An 8,958-nucleotide genomic window follows, 5' to 3' on the forward strand; every position below is an offset into this window, starting at 1 on the left:
GTGAAGGCTGTAAATACTTGCTGTGGTATAGATTGTTAGCTTAGGTCTAGGAATATGCTGCAGTGCGTTTCAGCCACCTGACAGCTATATGACTCACACAAAAGCTCGATGATGTTAAGTCAGATTGCAGCATTCACTTTTAAGAGTTACACACAAGTCACGGGAAACTTGAAACTTGATCCTGACTGATGGTACTGCCTGTACATCAACCAGCAAGGTTTGGTATGATGGAGATGCAGAACAAAGTCTGCATCAAAGTCTCCTTTCTCAGATGGAAAAATTATTGTCTAAATCAGCATACCTGTTTGCTTACCAAAATCCTGCATACACAAGGAAGGAATATTAAATTTCACATCCAAACCTTGTTTAACGATTTGCATTTCATTGCCTGAGGTTAAGCAGAAACGAGACACAAAAGCTTACTAAGAAACCACAAACCTAATTTTCTTTCTGAAAAGTGTCAAGAGTACTAGCCCGAGGTTTCTTTGGGAAATGCTTTCTATAATTGAATTATGAGTCTCACTCATAATTTCTACTATACAAAACCTCCTCCTTAGTGGAGGCTAGAGGAAATGTCCCCCAAAGGAAAAACAAGTAAATAAGGTCAGCATGAAAGCATCTACCTTTACTTTGAGTCAAGAAGAAAACAGCAGCTTTTCAAAGTTTTCCACCTTTAAAGAGATTGACTTTTGCCTCCTACAATATTTTTCATTACAGTATTGAAACAGAAGTAAGCATCAAATAAATTGTAGTGGCCCCCATTTTAGATATGCCAATACCTCACAAGACACACTTATACTGGAAAGAATGCAAACTGACTAGAAAAATACTCCTATACTGACTTAATGCTAGTGCTAGGTGTCTAAAGCCTAACTTGGAGTGATTTTACCAATAAATATACAGCTCATGAGCTTTACTGATCAATCAAATTTTTTTATTCTTTTCTCCACACAAACTATTAGACACTCCAAGAGCACCTCTCTTCTAGAGCAGCCCACAGTTTGGAACTCACCCATGAAAGAAAAAAGTGCATAATCCAGGGAGGAGGATGTGAAATGTTCTCCACCTGAGAATCCTGGTCTCTTACACTTTCCAGGCAGGTACCCCAGCCACTAGATTATTGGTTAAGAGTACCAGTGTTTGGCCATACTTAAGATAAAATGTGATTTTTAAAATACTTTTATGTGTGTATGTATATAGTGCAACTTAGTCTTTTTATAAGTATCTTCCAAACAATTTTGGAATGAGTACCTCAAAAGAAATAGGTAATGAAATGCTCAGTTACCTCATCCTGTCTTTTCAGCCTTGGAATATGAGGCAGGTAGCTCAGTTCCATTAAGATTGTGATGGTGGTTGTGTTCAGAAAAGTAACTTTGCATGGCTGGATAGATAAAAAGAATATTTTTTGGTTTAGATGTATCTAGTCCCAGGTGGCAGCTGATGAGATCTTTTCCAAACAGCAGTTTGGAACCAAAGTACACGCTTTAGATTCAATAAACCCTTTCAGTTTCTCCTCCGTTAAGTCTACCCTCAGCAGTTCTTCTCTGAAACGTGGAAATAGATTGTGGGATGCCACTGTAGAGGCCTTCAGACAAGAAATGCTAAGATACTGAATGATCATTCTGTCCACCATAGTAATTTTTTTTCTCTGTGAACAAGTGGTAACTCCTTCTGCATGAGAAGTAAGAACAAATTTTTGGAGGAGGACATGAAGTCCTAGATTTGAAAAGAATATATAATTTGATATTGGTAGTCATATTTTCCTTCATTCTGGTAACAACCTGTAAGGCTATAGCAGGGAAGACTTTTTACAAAGGATAAATGGCTACAGCAGAACTCATAATACAGTATTTTAAAGCCTCCCTTTCAAGCTAGAAAACATAGCCTCCTGTGCATGTAGCGCCAGACTTCTGAATCAGGATAAACTGAGATTATCTCAAGATAGTTATCTGCACAGTATCTTTATCAAGCTCTCCAGTCATCAGTATGGTTCTTCCCACTCTGAAGTGGGAGTTTCTTTTTGTTTAGATTGTTTTTGTTTTGTTAATTTATAATAACAGGAAAAAATTTTGTGAGAAACTACAGAAGTGAAGCATGTTTCCTTGAAACAAAGCTTTTCAGACCTGCCTTCTCAAAAGCTATTGTAGATACTTCCTGTGTATACACACACATATTTCCTGATACATTTTATTTGCCTCTTGAGGTTAGCAAGACTTCAGTGTCCTATAAGTATTTTTCCTCTTTCATGTTAATTTCCAAGTTTATTGCTTAATATCCAAAGTTACCAAAGTATGCTCCATGATATGCAAAAAAAAACCCCCAAAAATCAACCCTCTCAGTTTTCAGTTTCAGAGTTCTATATGTATTAATTATTGTGGAAAAAGCTTTCATGATTCAAAAGCCAGAACAATAAATTTTATCAGCTAGGAGGTACTAGAAAGAAGGAAAGGAGACTTGCAGAATTGTTGAAATCAGTTTTTTCCTTCCTCACAGCCATTCACTGACTCTGTCATGCTCAGAGCTTTCCATCAGAGTTCATTGCTTTCCTCCCACCCCTTACAAGGTGAAGATTTGCTCACCTGTTAAAAACACCACAAGTAAATTAAGCTACACTGATCCAGATATTCTGTGCTGAGCTGTTAAAGATCCTTAAGGACCGGGATCTCCAAGGCAAGATCTCTATCTAGTCTAGACTGCATTAGCAAATTAGATGGAATGCTATACATAAGGTTCACAACCTATTTTTCCCTACCCTTCATCATGTGCAGCTGAAAGGAAACTGTTTATGGTACTTATTTTAGGTAGTTCCAGAGTACCTGAACAGCAAGGGATACATGTGTTCAGTCTCCTCAGTCACCACAGCATACTGATAAACTAGACTATGCAGTATAAATATAGATAAAATCTAATTTCTCCTCAAGTGACTAGATTTTTGCCAAAATGATACTGCATTTCTCTTGACACAAGAGGGAGCCATTTAAATTCTTTTTATTAAAAACGCAGTATAAAGAATGGAGTCCAAAATACCTTAATATACAAGTGGGCACATTGATGTCCTTTCAATGTGAACATCTTATTTCTGAATCCTAGATAATTTTGTCTTATTCTAGGTAATCACAGTGTATGTAGCAGCTGCTGGATTTTTCTGTGTACAGCTATCACTTTGGGGGTGTAGTGAATTCAGCATGGCACAAATGCAGTGAAATTATTCTATTTTAAAATAGTTTTAACACTGCAGTTTATATGATGGTTCTTACTGAATTGCTTTACAAAACTGCCAGCCTTGTTCTCAGGTTAAGCCTCACATAATCCTCAGATCACACAGAGCTTCTTGTTCCTTGGGTTATTAGCTTCTGTAGGGCAGCTGCACATTTTCAGGTTCACTGAAGGACACATCCTCCCTTTCATCAAAATAAGGATGAGCAGGAGCTGTGGACACTTTTCAAGGTCAAAGCCAAGACTTGTCTCTGGGAGGGTTTGGAGTGAGTGGTGCTGCAGCAGAGCTCAAAGACACACAGTGCCTCTGCTGACTCATCACCTCACTGCTGCTTGTGCTGACAGGTTGTCCTGGATCCCTGCCAGCTCCCCTTGCAGTTCTGCAAGGAATGCTACATACACCAGGATAAATGAAAGAATACAGAGCAGAGGGGAAGTCATAACTGGGAGAAAATTGATCAGGATACTGCAGGACATGTATTTCCTGAGACAGCCTAGAGGCTTCAGGATACTTTGTCTTGTGAATGTTTAAAAAAGAATATGGTTGAAGAAAACACAGTAGTCCTTCTGTGAAGGACTTGAAGTAAGACAAATATTTTAGAATATAAATTAATACTATTTAGGCATCAGTTCAGTGAGCTTTGCAATAACTGCTTTTGACAAGAGTGTAAACTGGCAGCTTGATACTGCTGTAATCCAGCATTTGAACAACTATTATTTAGATCTGGCAGCTACCAGTAGACTATGATTTTATGGTGGCAGTGGTATTTTACTGCAAGCCAAACCCTTTCTTTCTGCTCTAATTTGAATACAGGGAAACCATTCTGATCGCATAAATTATGAGTGCTTGGAACACAGATTCTGCATTGAAATTACTTGTTAGTTCTGTGGTTGTATGGAACTGTAATTTATATAGGACCATTTGCCATAAGCACCAGTTAAATTTTACAGATGGCCATAGATGTACTAGGTTGCCTGGTTTACTTGGAAGTACAGCCATGTATGGTAGAAGCACAGTGAGGCACAGTTCATCTGAATGCATTATCCCAGGAAGGTAGGGGAAGTAAGAATGAATCTACTCCTATAAAAGGGTTGCTATTGTTAACTCCTATTGAAAACAATGTTTTCCCTTGTGAAAGTAAACCAGAGTTAGTAAATCTAATCCAGTTTTATTTCTGGTCAGCTGTTGGGGCCAGGATAGATTGAACCAGGCAGTCTAGACACTACATTTTTGGGGGGTTATGTTTTTTTGTCATGTATAGGTATTCTGGTTCTCTTAATCTATAATTCTCACTTTAAACTCTTGCCTGCATATATACAAAATACTGCATACAGGTAAGGAGGAAAGAAAAGTACCAAGTCAAGTTGGTGCCACTGGAGGTAATAAATGAAAAAAAAAAAAGTTTTTGGTCTGATACATAAAAATGAAAGTAATCTAATAGCAAGTAATTTACAATCAATGACTACTTTGTAGATACCCTTTTTGAGGTTTAATATTTCTGATATGCAAGAAGAAACACTTGATCAACATGTTTACCAGCGAGACAAACCCTACATACATTGTTTTACCATTAGTAACTCCAAAGACTGACATGTCTTTCATATTGTATTAGTACACACCACCTCCCAGTCTTCAGTGTCAGAAGCTCAGGACCCTGTTTTCATGGGACAGTTTGCTCACATCGAGAGCAAGTCACATTCTGCTGTAACTGGATATTCGCATTGACTGTCACCCTAATAATGAAATAATATGCATCCCCTACGTTCTGGCTGATACTATTAACATTTTATCTAGTATGTGTGCTTTGGCTTCCTTCCCTGACAAATAAGGTGGTGAGGAGGTAGAAAATTGTGGCTCTGAGTCACTTCAGCTTAGGATAGAGTGAGTCAGGAACTCAGCAGCTCACTTGGGAGAATTGATCATATTCCTGTTATCTGAGAGACACAGAATTGCTGGCTATAACTGACGGGCAAAATTCTTCAGGGGCAGGGTAAATCCAGTTTTGTGTTTTAACATCCTGAGGGGTGGTAGTCTAGATTTTCCAATAAACCATTTGCAAATCATAACTTTTGTAGCTATTATTGCTGTGAGAGTCCCTAAACTTGAGGATTGAGTATATGGTTTAGGGTGAACAATCCAATTATATTTAGCAACTTCTGTAAGAAACCTTTCTGCTTGCATTTTTCTGGGCACCCTGGCAACCAGAAAACATTAAAAGCAACAAAAACTGGGTTTAATGTAAGTCTTAAAGACAGTACTAACATATAACATCAACTTTAGACTTGTGTTCATATTTAAAATTCTTCCGTCAGACCTGATCAGATGTTTCCACTCCATATGGCTTCTAGTGTAGCAATACAGTAAACTTCTGCTAGCTAGTAACACAAAACACCACATATTCTCACCGTGCCATTCCCAGCTAACAGCTTCAGTGCCTAGGGCTGTGTAGCATTAGCACAGTCTGTTCCCAAATAAGTTACCCTTTCTGTCTATAAGCATGACTAATTAACTCAGGTGCAGCACTAAAGCTGCCACAGCTCTATTCTTTCCAGTCTGGAACCAGTCAGCTGTGATGCTCACCTGGAATTGCTATGCCATGGCATTGCACAACACAGAGAGCGCTGAGAAAACATCCTACTCTATTTTCTGTGATCCCATTCACCTTTCATCTGCCTTGTTATTATAAGCTAACATGAACAAGCACCACAGCAGGAAAATCCATCTAAAGCCCTCACCCATGGTTAAAGCATATGCAAAGACAATGACTCTGGCTAAGGCAGGCTTATGCCCAGTATTGGGAAACAGCCCTTCTCACTGGAATGGTGCTGGGAGACAGCAGAGCCTGCCATTTCCCCTTGATGCTGTAGTCTTGGGCTTTCTGCTCCTTTCACAGAACTGAATCTGCCATTAGTGCAGTAACCCAACTAGGATAGAGTCCACTGGGAAGCTGCAAATACAGTACACCCAAAAGACATTTCACACCACAGGACGGTCCTGATATGCTTCCTCAACTTCAAGGAGCCTACTTAATAGCCCCAGAAGGTAATGAGTACTTCTTTCACAGTAGGATATTGTCTTTAGCATCATCACTGTTTCTTGTTGAGATTTTGTAAGTTTAAACTTTGTTGAAATATGCCGCAAATGCACACAGATCTTAGGGATATTCTTGAATATTATGAAACTGCATTTGATCACCTACTTATAGTAGTCTGACAGCTTTGTATGCCACTAACTTAGTTACCAGCACAAGCCAAGCTTTAAGCACTCTTTTTTTTTGCATAGTGTACTGACAAAAGTACACAGGCATTGCCTATGTCTGGCGAGCTCATATGAAACCCCTCCTAGGGACTCCTCAGGTAACATTCAGTAGTACTGGCTAGCTAAGATGGCTTTTAAAAAAATACCACATACCTCCCTCAAAGAAAAATCCTTAAAAACAAGAAAAAAACCTTAAAAAACAGCCACAGCTAAGAACAAGAAAAAAACACCCCAAAAACAACAGTAACACAAACAAAACCCCCAAAAACCACAAACCAAACCCCAAAGAAACCGTACCACACAAAAAGCCAAAGTTATCAAGAGTCTCATGCAGGATTACACGGATGCAAATCTTCACCTCCAGAGAGATCAGTTTCCCAGTTTAGAGACCAGCAACTCTTAAGTTTACCAATGTCATCTTTTTCAACAAACAGGAGAAGAATATTCATGTTGCATTGGTGAAAAATCATAGGACAGTCTGTCTCTTCATCCCCTTTGCATGTTATTATGTATTTACACAAGAAAACAACTTGATAATTCCCTGTTCTATTTAAAAATATGTTTTAAGCTTAGGAACACCACATACAAGATGCCTCAGGGCACAAACAATTTTGTGTTGTGTTTAGAGCTAAATTGTTTCAGTTCTACCAAGTAACCCAGATCTTCCCAGTCAGCTCCCTTATATTTGACTTCCTTTTAACATACTTTGTAGTACTTGATCTCAAGACAACTTAACTAGTACCTCTGCTAATCAGCAGTTGTTGCTTTCTCAGCAAAAAGATAAATACACCAGCTATTGTAAGACAAGCTCCTTATTCCCAAAGCAAAATGGAATAAAACCCTCTTATTAAATTACACGTGCCAGAAGATTAAGAAAACAACTCCCAATGAAAATTCTTACCATTGCAGGTCACAAAAACAAAGCAAACAAAGCCAAAGTAGGTCAGAAAGCTGTCACTCTATGAAAAAAAGCTGTATGCTTTCTTACTAGGAGCCTTGTTCTCTTTTATAGTGTGCTCATTCCAAGGTATCAGCACTGGCTCTTGAGTTGCAGGGTCTCAGCTGTTCCTGCTTCCTGGCCATTTAACCCCTGTCTTTCTGGTCTGAGTTTTCAACAGATCTAAATGCAAAAAAATTGAATTGTTCAGTAGGACAATTGTTCAGTAGCTTAAAGCATTTGTAGTAGCTCACAAAACACAACATAACATAACTGCTTTTCTTCTGCATAATTTTTTTTCCTTAATTATTCAATTTTCTTTTTTTACTTATCTGCTCTCTCATTTGTTGCCTGTCAGAAGAGATAAGAGGTGTAAAAGTTCATATGAAAAAGAAAAGGAGGAAGCTAGGCAGGGACCTCATCACAGAAAATGCATTCATTTATATGGGAGTTACAACTCTGGTTTTGTTTTGTTACAGTGACAAGGCTGGCTTAAAAGAATAGCAAAACTTCTTACATTGATTCTATCAGTCAAATAATTCTGTGTAACTAGAGGGAGCTGATTAATGAAAAGGGGAAGAATGAAGACCAGCAAATGGGGATAGATGTTACAAGAAGGATTTGTGGAAACTTGTTGAAATACTGCTAATTGTATTAAATACTGCTTTCACTATAATTGGACCATAATGCATTAATAGTAAAGAAAAAAAATCTTGGATGTTGCTCAAATGTTCTAAATCCCACTCCTTTTTAATGCAAACATTTTAAAATCTCGGTGTCTTCAGAGTGCCACCTACCCACTTAAACACCTAAATATACCACTTAAGCACTACTGATTTTTTTCAAATTGGTATCTATTAGGTAATCAGTTTCTGTTGTCAGTTGTGTATGTTCACGTTTACAGAATTTTGTAAGGCTTCTCAGAAAAATGCATTGAGTTAAACTAGTTAATTCTAACCGATTTTAAGACATTGTATTATATACTTTACTGTATGTGAACATTGTGATCAGTAATTATTTTAATTGTCTAAGAAAGAATGTAGGCACCTGTACTTCTAGAAGGTTCTAGCAAGACCCTTTGTTCAGTTGTGCAAAGTGCTGTGGCTTTCAGCTGACCACCTGGCATTAAGCCATTGAATGAAATAGGCTACAATCTTTGTCAAACACCTTGGTTATATATAATTGTGTAATTGCATCTCAAAAACCCTGTAGAAAAGCATTTGCTGTCTAAGTGTTCTTAAAGAAAAGGTCAACAGTATTTCTTTCATATAATCACAGAATGGTTTGCATTGGAAGGACCTTCAAGATCACCTAGTTCCAGTCCCCATGCCATGGGCAGGGACACCTTCCACAAGGCCAGGGAACTCAAAACCCATCCAACCTGCCCTTGAACATTTCCAGGCATGGGGCATCCGCAGCATTTCTAGGCAGCCTGTGCCAGTGATCATCACCCTCACAGTTAACAATTTCTTCCTAATACCAAATGTAAACTTACTTTCTGTCTATCTGAAGCCATTCCCCCTTGTCCTATCACAACATGCCTGTG

This window comes from Pyrgilauda ruficollis, unplaced genomic scaffold (assembly GCF_017590135.1).
Source record: "Pyrgilauda ruficollis isolate IOZ18807 unplaced genomic scaffold, ASM1759013v1 scaffold5, whole genome shotgun sequence".
NCBI classification, from domain to species: domain Eukaryota; kingdom Metazoa; phylum Chordata; class Aves; order Passeriformes; family Passeridae; genus Pyrgilauda; species Pyrgilauda ruficollis.